At 38.2% G+C, this 13,454-nt stretch overlaps 2 pseudogenes; one reads left to right on the top strand and one right to left on the bottom strand.

Moving 5' to 3' along the window:
- The first annotated feature begins 1,607 nt into the window (after nucleotides 1-1,607).
- On the top strand, nucleotides 1,608-7,583 carry LOC131000721 (kinesin-like protein KIN-5D; annotated as a pseudogene).
- Nucleotides 7,584-7,697: 114 nt separating this feature from the next.
- On the bottom strand, nucleotides 7,698-12,969 carry LOC131000722 (uncharacterized; annotated as a pseudogene).
- Between the last annotated feature and the right edge of the window lie 485 nt (nucleotides 12,970-13,454).

The following is a 13,454-nucleotide window of genomic DNA, read 5'->3' as shown; positions in this document are numbered from 1 at the left end:
TTATGTCTTTTTTTTTTCTTTTTCTTTTTTTGTAAAAGAAACAAATATTTTAAAAACTCAAAAGTTGAGACTTTGATCTCAAATATTAACTGCATTATCAATAGGCCAACACGTATACATACGATAATGTATATATAGCCATGTTTCCAGCTGTAGGAACAAATTTTGAATTCACAATAATTGTTTTGTTTTTTAGGAGAATTCACAATAATTGTATTATGTTTGATTGCTATTGATAAAAAGGAGAATTCTCAAGCTTTGGTTTTTTATTCAAAAAATCCTTAATTTTTAGTGTTGTTCAAAAAATATTTTAATATACAAAATCTAATAGCAAAATGTTGAGTCATCTCGGCGAATTTGTAAATAGAACAATGTTGTTTTATTGGATGAAATGAAAAAAAGTTTTACCTAATTAAGAACTCGATATGGTGACTCATCATCCTTAATTGTGCTCTTTCTTTTCAATAAAAGCTACTACAATTTACTAAGGTGACTCATCATTCTTGAAAGTTTATTTTTTTAAAATAAAAAATAAAAATTTAAGATTTTTTTAAAAAACGCTAAAATCAAAAATATAAAACATGATTGAACTGGATCTCATTATTTCCTCGCTCATTGGAACACGCATATGTTTTAGGTGGGCATTCATAATGTTACTATTCAGGTACTGCATTCATTATATATGGTGTTCTTTTTGTTTAAAATTATAACAAGCTACATATAATAGATTATTATTTTATTAGGTATAGTTTAGTTTATGAGACTACATTAGTCAAATGTATTTTTTCGAATGCTACATCAGTCTAATGTTGAGTCATTTTACTTCGCACCAAATTTGAGGGAATAGATTAAATTATTTTTATATACCATATATTTGTTCTGCACATATTTATTTATAGTTTTTAAAAATAACTTGTTTATGCCAGTTTTTTAAATGAATTGCTACTTTCAGAAATATTGTTATTCAAAGAAAAGAGACATTAACACGAACACACGTAATGTCCATATATGTTCGTTTTCGAATGACATGTAATATTCAAAAATTTATAGCACACAATTTTATTTATATAAATATTATTGCAGTTTCATATTATAACTATGTGCGAGTGTGACTCATAAATAACATGAAAATAAAAGATTCAAGTCCCATTTCAAAATACAATTTTTAAGGAAATTTTAACAGTGCAGACTTTAGTCTATAAAAAAATCATAATTTTTATTCTTCTTTAGAGTGCGTTCTCTTTAGTTGTAAATTTATCATGTGAACATGAATGATAAACAAAATTTCGCCCTTTAATTTTTTTTTTCTTCTCATTTTCTATTTGATCCTTACTATTCTTCATTTATACTACAAAGGAGGGATAATATTATCCCTTCAAAAATGGTGTGATAATATTATTAAAGAGTGGAATTTTGATTATCTCTCATTTTTTTTCATGATAAATTTACAATAAAAGAGAAGACACCTAAGAATTCACATTTGGAGCACGAATATAAATATGTTGCGTCAGAAATTTTGAAAAAGTATTTACTAGATTATAGAATTGAATAATAACGGTCAAATTTTGGCTCTTGCCCTTAACAGTTAACACCGCCAGCGCCTCCGCACCTCATTTTATTCTCGCAAAATTCAAACGCCACGCTCCCCAACGGCCATATTCTTAGCTTCTCTCCATTTTTTTTGATCTATACTATATTAAGTTAGCCTTAAAAAAGATCTAACACTCACAGTCTCCGATTCGTATATTGTCTCTGACATAGCAATTTGTACTCAAATTCTTCCACTGCATTTCCATTTTCGAGCTCGCTGGCCTTTTGTTTCGCTGTAAGTATTTATTTAACTAATCATCATTCATGTGCTGTGAGATGGTAAATCAGTACGCTATATTTACTGTTTTTCAAATGAGTAGTGATTTTGAGCTAGTTTGTCATTTAGGAAATTTGATCCGCCATCATTTTTTATACTTGTGTGAATATATTTTTTCCTTAATGTATTTGCTGGAAGATTTGGATCGAATATGCCTCGGCTTACCTTGTTGAGATTATTTTCAATTTGTGGCGCAGTGAGAGGGGCTAAAAGAGTAGTTTTCAGTACTGGAGTTTTGAGGTTCAGAGTGGTGAGTAGTTGCGATAAATGGAGGCCTTCACAGAGAAGAGGGGGCGGCGGAATGGTGCCTATATCGCCGTCGCAAACGCCTCGGTCCAGTGATAAGGCGGTGAGAGATCCGCGATCGGGGGAGGGGAGTTTCAGCGGAAAGCACGATAAGGATAGAGGCGTCAATGTACAGGTCATTGTGCGATGTAGGTAAGTAATTAACTTAGTTGAATATAAGTAATAATTTTGGTATCAAGTTTGATTTTGGGTTGGTTCTGGTATAATGTTTCTTTCGTAATGTTTTTGTTCATTTATAGGCCTTTGAGTGAGGATGAGACTAGATTGCATACACCTGTGGTGATTTCTTGCAATGACAGCAGAAGAGAAGTTTCCGCGGTTCAAAATATTGCAAATAAGCAAATTGATAGGACTTTCCTATTTGACAAGGTTTGGCTCTCCACCTCATTTACCTGTCTATTTTTGCTTTGTTTTTTCTTTTTCTTTAAAATTAGTGGGTTGCTGAATTCACAATGAGAAAGAGTAGAGATAATAATGAAAGAGTTTTGTAGCTGCAATTCTAATTCATGAATTGAGCTTCGAAAAGGGTTGTAATTGTTGGCAGTTAGTACATAATAATGTGTAAAGTAGAAAATGATTTTCGTATTATATGTAGGTCTTTGGTCCATCATCCCAGCAAAAGGATTTGTATGATCAAGCTGTATGCCCCATAGTATTTGAAGTTCTGGAAGGCTACACTTCCACCATCTTTGCCTATGGGCAAACAGGAACTGGGAAGACCTACACTATGGAGGGGGGATCAAGAAAAAAGGTTTGATATTATGGAGTCTTGAAACTTTAATGCTCCCTCTGCTTCAACCTTTTCCAGTATGGTTTGTTGAGTTGAATCTTCTCATTGTTCAGAATGGTGATATCCCAAGTGATGCTGGTGTCATTCCAAGAGCCGTTAGACAAATTTTTGATATCTTAGAAGCTCAAAATGCTGAGTACAGCTTGAAGGTCACATTCTTAGAACTGTACAACGAGGAAATAACGGATCTTTTGGCGCCAGAAGAATGTTCAAAATTCACAGAAGACAAGTCAAAGAAACCAATAGCTCTCATGGAGGATGGAAAAGGAGGAGTTTTTGTTAGGGGATTGGAAGAGGAGATTGTGACAACAGCTGATGAAATATATAAGATCTTAGAGAAAGGTTCTGCCAAGAGGAGAACAGCAGAGACACTTCTCAACAAACAGAGCAGCCGGTCTCACTCTGTATTTTCTATTACTATTCATATCAAGGAGTGTACTCCAGAAGGAGAGGAGATGATCAAATGTGGGAAGCTAAACCTAGTTGACCTGGCTGGCTCGGAGAATATTTCACGTTCTGGTGCAAGAGAGGTAAGAAAATGTTAAGTTTTTCATCTGTGCTAACTGCTAAGGCTCTTGTGGCCTTTTCTTAATGAACTCAATAACTAATTTAATACGGAGTACAAAATTTCAATTTGACAGCCTCATGACAATATGATCTAAATGTTTCGAATATATTTTTTATTTTCTCTTCCAGGGCAGAGCAAGGGAAGCAGGTGAGATAAACAAAAGCTTGCTGACACTTGGCCGAGTCATAAATGCCTTGGTTGAACATTCTGGTCACATACCCTACAGGTAGATAATTATGTCAATTTCATACGTATAACAGTATATGTAACATAAGATCATCATCTAAAACATCTCATGTAATGTCAGAGATAGCAAGTTAACGAGGTTGCTGAGAGATTCTTTGGGAGGGAAAACGAAGACCTGCATAATTGCAACAATATCACCTTCCATTCCACTGTTTGGAAGAGACACTCAGTACTTTAGATTATGCTCATCGTGCCAAAAACATAAAGAACAAACCGGAGGTTAGTAGTCTTGAAATATTTGACTCTCTGCATTGATGTGATACCACAGTCAGCATCTAAACATACTTAATTGTTACTAATTACAGGTAAATCAGAAGATGATGAAGTCAGCCCTGATAAAGGATTTATACTTTGAAATTGATCGACTAAAACAAGGTTGTTAGTTGCCCTCCAGCTCTGTCTACTTTTCTTGAGTTCCGTGACATTTTTTATCTCACAAATATTTTTGTGTTGTTCAGAGGTGCATGCTGCAAGAGAGAAGAATGGAATCTATGTTCCAAAAGATCGTTATCTCCAGGATGAGGCAGAGAAAAAGGTTTAGTGTGGAATTTTTTGTTATAGATGCATGCAGTTAACTCTCTAGGCGGTTAAGAGAAATATCCCCTGAATTTTGCATACCGTATGCCATACATTTCAGGCGATGTCAGAGAAGATAGAGCATATGGAAATTGATATAGAGACCAAGGATAAGGTAGACTTAGCAAACAATTTCTCACTCCCCTTTAGGTTGTTGATATAAAATTTATGATTCATCATAGAGTTGTGCTTTTTATGCAGCAACTATTGGAGCTTCAGGAATTATATAATTCTGAGCAGCAGTTAGCTGTTCAACTGGGTGATAAACTTGAGATATCCGAGGTCTGAATGCGTGCCATTTAGAATACAATACTCAATTATTGATTGTTTTGCTATCATAAAATAACTGCTCATTTGTCAATAATTCAGAAAAGGCTACAGGAAACTGAATGTGCTTTGCTTGATCTCGAAGAAAGACACAGGCAGGCAAATGCAACATTAAAAGAAAAGGACTACCTGATATCGAACCTGGTTAAGTCTGGTAAGTGTCATCTTTGGCATTCTTCTGCCTAGATTATATTGAATAGACTATCTCCTTTCCTGGACATTGCTTTGTTTTCCTCTCCTTTTATAGCTAATTATTTTATGTTGCATTGTGAAATACCATTACAATTTTTTTTAAACATTTTACTGCGGTTATCTCTACCAGAGAAAGCACTCATTGAGCACGCACTAGGGCTTCGAGCGGAACTGGAGAATGCTGCATCAGATGTCTCTAATCTGTTCGCCAAGATTGGTCTGCATTCTTACTTCTAATCCTAAATACTTTCTCTTAAAGCAATTTCATTGATTAATAATGCCGTTTATGTTCCAGAGCGCAAGGATAAAACTGAAGAGAGCAACAGAGTTCTTATACAGAAATTCCAATCCGAATTGACTCAGCAGCTTGAGATCTTACAAAAGGCGGTAGCATCTGCTACCACGCAGCAAGAACACCACCTTAAAGCAATGGAAGAAGATATGCATTTGTTTGTATCTTCAAAGACAGAGGTATGGTATATATACATATGATATATGGACATGGTTGGATGCCGAATTTATAAACTATCTCATGTTGTACTATTAGGCTACTGAACAGCTTCAAGATCATCTAGAGAAATTGAAAACCATGTATGGCTCGGGGATCAAGGTTCTAGAAAATTTAGCTGGAGAACTTAATGATAATTGCCGATCGACACTTGGTGACCTGAATGCTGAAGTTTCCAAGCATTCTTCAGCTTTAGAAAAGGTTTGAGTTAACTTAATTTGACGTGTGTTAAAACCTTGTTTCAGCATTGGTTTGATGCTAGTTATTATAATTGCAGCTTTTTAAAGGGATTTCTACTGAGGCTAATAATATACTTCAAGATCTTCAAGAGAGCCTACATAGTCAGGAGATTAATTGACTGCATATGCACAACAGCAACATGAGGTTGGCATTTTTAAAATATTCGGATTCTCATTATCCCCTGTGTCGTAGTCTTTTATTTAAAAGGTGAAAAGCTAAAGTTTGATATATTATATCTAGGCTCATAGCAGAGCTGTCGAAGCAACAAGGTCAATTTCCCAGATTACAGTGACCTTCTTCAAGACTGTAGATGGACATGCTTCAAAGTTAGGACAAATTGTGGAAGAAGCACAGATAGTTACTGATCACAAGTTATCTGATCTTGAAAAGAAGTTCGAGGTAACTAAATTCATCATGTGTAACACCATTTTTGCTGAATGATCTTTGCAAACTTTGCCTGAGTGGAATGCCGTGCTGAGTTGTAGGAGTGTGCTGCGACTGGAAGAGAGACAACTACTCGCAGAAGTGGCAGAACTGCTAGCAGGATCAAATGCTAGGAAGAAGAAACTGGTATGTGCAAGTGTTGTTCCAAGAAATGGACGCACTTGTTTTGCAGAAGTGATAAAATGTCGGTCAATTATTTGTTCTTATTAGTCTTTATCTTTATTTTTATATATTTTGGCCTTGGTTCTTACCAGATTCAGTGTGCAATCAATGAACTCCGATGAGAGCACGGTCAATAGAACCAACAAATTGCAGCAAGAGATGTCAATCATGCAAAGCACAACTTCCTCTGTCAAAGCAGAATGGACAAGCTACTCAGAGAGAGCTGAATCTCATTATCTCGAGAATACAGATTTAGTGGAGAGTGGGAAGAAAGAGATGAATGATGTTATTCACAACTGGTTAGCATCACTATGTTACAAACTCCACATGGTTTTCTAGGCAATGCTAGATATATTTCAATCTTTAATCTCTAATCTGAGGCTAATTTTGGTGCAGTTCGAATCAAGCAAAATTAAATGCACAGCAATGGATCAATGCCCAGGACTCCCTTCGGGCTCTACAGAAGAGCAATGTTGCTTCAGTTGATGAGATTGTTAGGTTCCGTCATAAATTTTGAATCTTTCTGAATTCGAGCTAACAATCTGCTGCAATAAATTGCATTTTATATTTATTTTGATTCTTAATTTAGGGGAGGAATGGATATCATAGAAGGATTGCGTAGCCGGTACGCATCTGCTGTGAGTTCTGCGGTGGAAGATGCAGAAATAGGAAGCAAGAACATGCTCTCATGCATTGATCGTAAGTACTTTTTTGTGTTTATACAGGGAAATTACAAACTTGAAAACCATAAATATAAATGCATAATTATACTTGGATTTCACTATTTCAGGTTCATTACAACTTGATCGTGAGGCATGTGAGACTCTTGATTCGATTATCAACCCATGTTGTGGGGAGTTGAGGCAACTGAATAGCGGACACCATCAAAAGATTGCAGAAATAACAGAAAATGCAGGAAAATGCCTCCTAGAAGATTACAAGGTAAGACGGACATTTCCCACACTAGAAAAAAAGATGATCGTCTCTATCTTCTTCTTCCCCTTGACAGACGAATAATATGCATCTACAGATAGATCAGCCATCATGCTCGACACCAAGAAGGAGATCGATGAAGGTTCCAAGCATCGCCTTCATCGAGAATCTCAAGACCCCGTGTTTGGAGACGATGATGTCCACCAAGCAAGCGAATGGAGATGTTAAGCATGTTTCTGAGGCTGCTCGACTTCCCTTCACAGCCATCAACTAAACAATGTAGCAATTGAGATTGTACAAATGCACAATATACACTAAATAATTTCAGTTGTCCTGAAATTATCCTAGGGCTTAGGCTATTCTGTAACGCGTAGACATTTTGCTTAGATCATATCAAGTTTTACTTCGTATGGGTTCTCAAATATGTGATTCAGTGTTTGATAGATTAGATGAATGAAAAAAAATTCAAAATTATTCGTATCTATATATCTATTATCTATTTACAAATGAAATAAAAGAATGGAATTGTGGACAACTCTTAAAATAAACAATTTTATACGGCCAAGTACACAGGGTAATTACAAAGATATCTACAGCTTTGCTGGACTTCATATTTTCTTACGGTTTTGTGAAAGCCCAAAAAAATGGTATTCATGAATGATGATGACATCCGCCAGCACCACCACGCTTTCGTCTCCAACAAAGAAGAAACTCTGTCATGCAATTTGCCGGGAAGCCGAGTTAAAAATGCAATCAAATATGTAGATACAAAAAAAATAAGTACATCTTCAATTATATATAAACACCCCAGCAGCAGTGTTATCATTGAAAAGAAAATAGTATTATTCATATTCCCTATAAAAAGATATTACAACAAAGAAACCATATTACCATGATCATTATTTTACAGGACATGCTCAACAAGTTAATTTTTCTAAATCTCAGAGAGCTATATTAATCAAAAGCAAAATGAGAATGCTGCGAATAATCTAGACTATATGCATCAAGCACTGTTGTGAGCTAGCATTGTAAATACCTTTTTAAGCTAACGATGGGGAGTTTATGTTCAACAATCATGATGGGGGCTCCCCACCAAACGCATCCTCCTCAAATTCTTCATTTGTCGAATTCTCTTGGCAGAGCAACTTTGTTTCTTCAGTAGATTTCTGACCAAGGCCATTCCACATCACTGGAGTCGCACCGGGATCAGAACCATGACTCGTTTCAGCGTTGTCCTCCCCCTGATCATTACCATTCTGATATTCAGCCTCCGATCTCTTATCATCATCCAAGCATAATGTGTCCGCATTAAGATCAGATACCGAATCAAGCCCTGGTTGTCCCACAGGTCCAGTGTAAGCAACAGTAACATCTCCGGGTTCAGATGGTTCAGCAGCTTCTTTCTTCTGTCTTCTCCATTTCTTAGTAGATGAAGTCCCGTCATCCTCAAAATCTTCTTCTTCTCTTTCCCTATGCAAGTAAACCCACAGTTTTCTCTCTCCATCAAACTGGACACAAGGATCACGCTCATAATGCAGTACGATCCAGTGCTCCACTAACTACTTGATTGACCTGTGCATCAGACACATCTTCCACAATATATTGCGAGTCTCTAATTAATGTACATACATCTGCTCGCGTCCCAATACTTCCAGGCAATCTAGCTGCAGCATCTCTCACCAAACAAAGGATTGTAACATGTGGTGGTCTGTCACGCTTTAACATGAAATGATCGCGGGCCTTTGAGGTAGGTTTGCCACCACACCTCCTCAAAGGTGCAACAATTGATTTTTTACCATCAACAGCTGTATACGAGAAAGCCCTGTCTGGTATTAGATACCTAAGGACTTCTTCCTTCTGGAAATATGTTTTTACTTCTTCAGAGCTAGGGCTAATGGTATTCAGACTCTTCTGAGCTCTAAGGTCCTTGAACCTTTCTTTCTCATCCAAATTGATTTGCATCAGTGTCAAAGGAGGATCAGGAAGACTGCCTATCTGTTGAAGTGTTTCCTGACTATTTTTCAGCCAATTAGCAAATGAGTCGACTAATTTGACAAGCATTTTGTGAGGGAGGCCCCATGCATCTGGAGACGTCACCTCTTCAACAGCCTCAGAATCAGACGAGGTATGAGACACGGGGCCGATCCATGACCAACTTTTTGTAGGTTTTTGATAGACGACAAGTGGTTTCCACCCTTTTGCTCCTAGAGGAGCAGTTCTGGATGAAAAGATTTTCAGGACGCCTCTAACTAAATCCTGAAGTGGCTCTTGTGTCTCAAGAATGCAGGGATCACCAGGATTTGATTTAACACGGTTGACAATTTCCTGAACAGTGAGGAAAGGAACGTTTGCCAGAGACAATGGCACAGAAGTGTCAACACCCATGTTTGGATCTGAATTAGCAATGGCATCTTCCTGCTTGCTGTTCTGCTCTTCCTTGACCCCCTGTTCAGCATCATTCTTATCGGGGTGTTTTCCAGCCTCTGAAGAATCCTCAGGAAGCAGAGTAACCATAGCCATACGGACGGCAGAAAGAAGATGGATTATAGAGAATGAGAAGCCATTGTGAACAGTAGGCGTGATTAAGGGAAATGACTTTTTAGGCCGTTTAGTTTCTGCCTCAACATCTTCTACTTCCATTTCCATACCAGGTGGCTGAGGAACTCCATTCTCTAGACTATCAGATGCCTCCTCCAACTTGTGTTTTCCCCGTTTCCTTGAAGAACCGACACCATTTAACTGTGGCTCACCATCAGCATGAAGGAAATGATTATTATCTTGCAATTCCATGTAAGTCAAGTCATCCTTGACTTTCCGCTTTTTTGAAAGAGCATTGCAGCCTAGCAATGATACATCTGATCTTTCGGGATGATGACCAGCAGACAGGTCAACCAAGTGGCCTTTCTTCCCCAATTTGAGAGGAACTCCATTAGCTGCTGCCAGTGGTCGAGTCCAGAACAAATCATTTTCAAATTGATGGTCTTGCATATATTTAGACTGGAGATGACTGAAATCATGGGGTACTTCACCTTTCCGTCTTCTCCCTAGTATGAGGGATGATTTCAATGGCGCTTGGAAATGATCACCATGGGTCCCTTCTACATGGCCATTTCTTCCCAGTGGGTAGAACTCATGCTGTTCCTCAGTGCCAATCCCTCCTGGAAAATAGTTTTTATCCAAACCTTTGGTGGGCAATATATTAAAGTAGCCAACATCGTGCATCTTACCCTTCTGTTCTGATCTCATCATATCTAGGGTGTGGCTATAATCCTCCATCTTTCGAGAATGAGATGATCCATCAACAGTTGGGTACCTTTCTTTGTCATCTCTCTCTGAAAATTCGGCCTTCTTTGCATCTGAGCCAAGTCTCAACTCTGGCACACCACCAGGGTAAGCCCACTTGCTCCTCATCAAAGGATTGTCATCCTCCTCCTCCTCCATAGGATTCTGATGAATCTGATTCTGTGTCTTCACCTTTGGAAAACAACCCAACACCTCTGTTCCCAACACCGTCTCTTTTTCCATTTCTGAGAACCTGTGCGGAACTTATCCTGCAAAGGCTGAACTCTATATTCAGTAGGCAAAAATTTATCATTTGCATTCAGATCAATGGCTTCCCTACTCATTTTCCACTTCTTATTTTTGGCGTTCAAATCTCTGGTGGGGAAAAGCCCGCTGTGTTGACTAAGCCATGCAGGATCATTTGCATCTAAAAGCTCCATTTGACTTCCTTTCAAAGATGAATGCAACTTCTGACCCTTACCAAGTTTCATCTGATTTTCAGCAGTAAATAGCTGAAGATTTTCTGAGTGCTTAACTTTTTTTCCACTGTCATACATGTTTCTTGCATTAGATGGCTTTGCAGTTAAGACCTTGATATCAGACAACTTGTTGATAGCCCTATTCCTCCCAAGAGCATGTAAACTGTTCCTCCCTGTCATATGGCTTTTCATGAAACTATCTGTGTCCTCTTCAGCTCTTGGGTCTTCATGTTTCTTCCATTTAGAAGCTGCAGACTTATCGTTTACCCCAACTCGACGAAAATTCCGATCTCTATGGACTGCTACTTCAACCATTGTTTCTTCCTCATCATCATACTCTAGAATCTGGTCATTCTTCCCAACTGAAGCAGCAGGGTCACGGCCTGAATCTTTATTATACTGAGAGATGGGAAGTTCCAAACCATAGCGGCCAGACTTCATTTCATATCCAGGGTGAGTTGAAGAAAAGGGTTCTGCCAACTCTTTCATTGAAGTGGTTTTAGATCCACTCACCTTCAAAGTTCCTCTAGGAAACCGTTTTTCGAACTTGGCAGATTCAATGTTGCTTTTGGTTTTCCGGGTTCTAGAAGAAATATCTGATGCCGGACCCATGCTGTGTGCTGAATAGCGACCCGTCTTCTGCCCAAGTTTTGAATCCTTCAGCTTTTTGTCCCACAAACCATCACCAGATTCTTCCCTATCAGATGAATCACTTTGAAACTCTTCCATGTTCTCATTCATCAAACTCTTCTGACTCCTCATAATGTTCAATACACGAAGCTTCTCCTCAATACTGTATCCCCTGCAATTCATCCAAGCATCTCTAATCTGACAAATATTATTTACTAAACCGTCATGATGCTTCCGCAGGGTATGATAGTGTTGTCTTCTCTGAAAAAAACTCAAACCCTTCCTATAGAGTGCCACCCTTGGCTCACATAACCCCCCCTTCAACATCTCAAACAACTTATCAATGGGGCTCCCGAAATGCAAATTATCACCAGCAAAAAGTTCTTTGAGCGTGCACATGAAATTTTCTTGGTCCATATCAGGCAGATACTTGGAAAGGCCAAATCTTTCCTCTTCAGTCAGATTCTCATTCCAAACCTCCATAGAGAGCACATCTTTCAACCCTGGGAGATCATACAGTTCGTAAGGAATGCTGCACGTTTGATCGCCAACTTGGCAAAACTCCTCGCTAGATTCGCCCAATTCCAATAAATCAAAGTCATCCGAGCCTGCTCCAGAATCACAATCATCAAATTCATCATCATCATCAGATTCAACAGCAGGAGCACCAGGGGTCCGCTGAAAATCTCCATCGTCATCGCTAGACATAGGTGTATCCCTACTGTGAGGGGATTGAAACTCCAGGTCAAAACGAGCTACCTTAAAGCTATTCTTTTCAATCGCCATTCAACAGTAACATTACCTCGAACAAAAAACCCCAGATTCCAGATACAGCTCGACTTCAATTCAAAAGCCCTAGATTAAGAAAATAATACCCAATCAATCCGAGAAACGAAAAACCCTCAACCTGTGGTGTGTGTGTGTGTGGAGGGCAGCGGAAACAATAACCACACCAACTTAAAACACTGAATACGGCACAATTAGACACGACAAAGAGCCTCGCTTAACACTCGATCCTTCCCGACCCTATCAAACACCTAGAGAAACACAAATTCCCATATTACGAAGCACGGCCCGAATTAAACAAAAAAAAGAGAGAGAGAGAGAAAAAGAAGTTGAGAAAAAGCATTAACAGAATTGAACAAAATCACAAATCGAAGACGATAAAAAAAAAATGCTCCGTAAGCTGAAGAGCGAGATTGGATAACAAAAACAGACCTGAATTTGTTGGATGAGACGGAAAAGAAGGCGGCAGAGGCCCGATCGCGAATCTCCTTAATCGCGAGGAAACCCTAGCAATAGGTATACGAAGAGGGGGAAAAAAAGTAAGGCAGACGGTTATATTGTGCGTGTGTGTGAGAGAGAGGGAGGGGTGGAGTGTGTGAGAGAGGGTGTGTGTAAGAGTACACTTGGACTTGGGTGAAAGAAGAAAGAAGAAGAAGACGACGAGTGTGAGCCGTTGGATCTCAGATGTCACGTGACAATACTCTCAACGAAGAAGCGTGCACGCCCGCTGCGGGTCGGCCTCACTCGCCCCGATTCGACCCGATCTATAAGTTCGAATTTGGAAAATACTTTATTCAAATTACGAGTGTGAGTTTATGAATAAACAATTGTGAATGTGTTTATATTCATATTTGGTTTTATTCTCCGATAATTGAGAAATAAAATTATAGAAAAGTTTTTATCTTATATTTCTTGTTCCAATTTTTGTTCAAATATCTGTTGCTCATCATCTTTATATCAATCTTATATTTTACAACAGAGTATTTAGATGACATGTGGCACTCGCAATAGTTTTTACTCACAATCGGGTTCTCTTTTTATGTTTTTGGATTTCTTTCATTTTTTTCATATTAATTTATAAATTGTTACGTAAAAAATGTTAGTTAGAATCAACTGTT

Source organism: Salvia miltiorrhiza, chromosome 8 (assembly GCF_028751815.1).
Source record: "Salvia miltiorrhiza cultivar Shanhuang (shh) chromosome 8, IMPLAD_Smil_shh, whole genome shotgun sequence".
Classification (NCBI taxonomy): domain Eukaryota; kingdom Viridiplantae; phylum Streptophyta; class Magnoliopsida; order Lamiales; family Lamiaceae; genus Salvia; species Salvia miltiorrhiza.
Note: the sequence above shows the minus strand (reverse complement) of the source record. Positions and strands in the feature narration are given on the sequence as shown.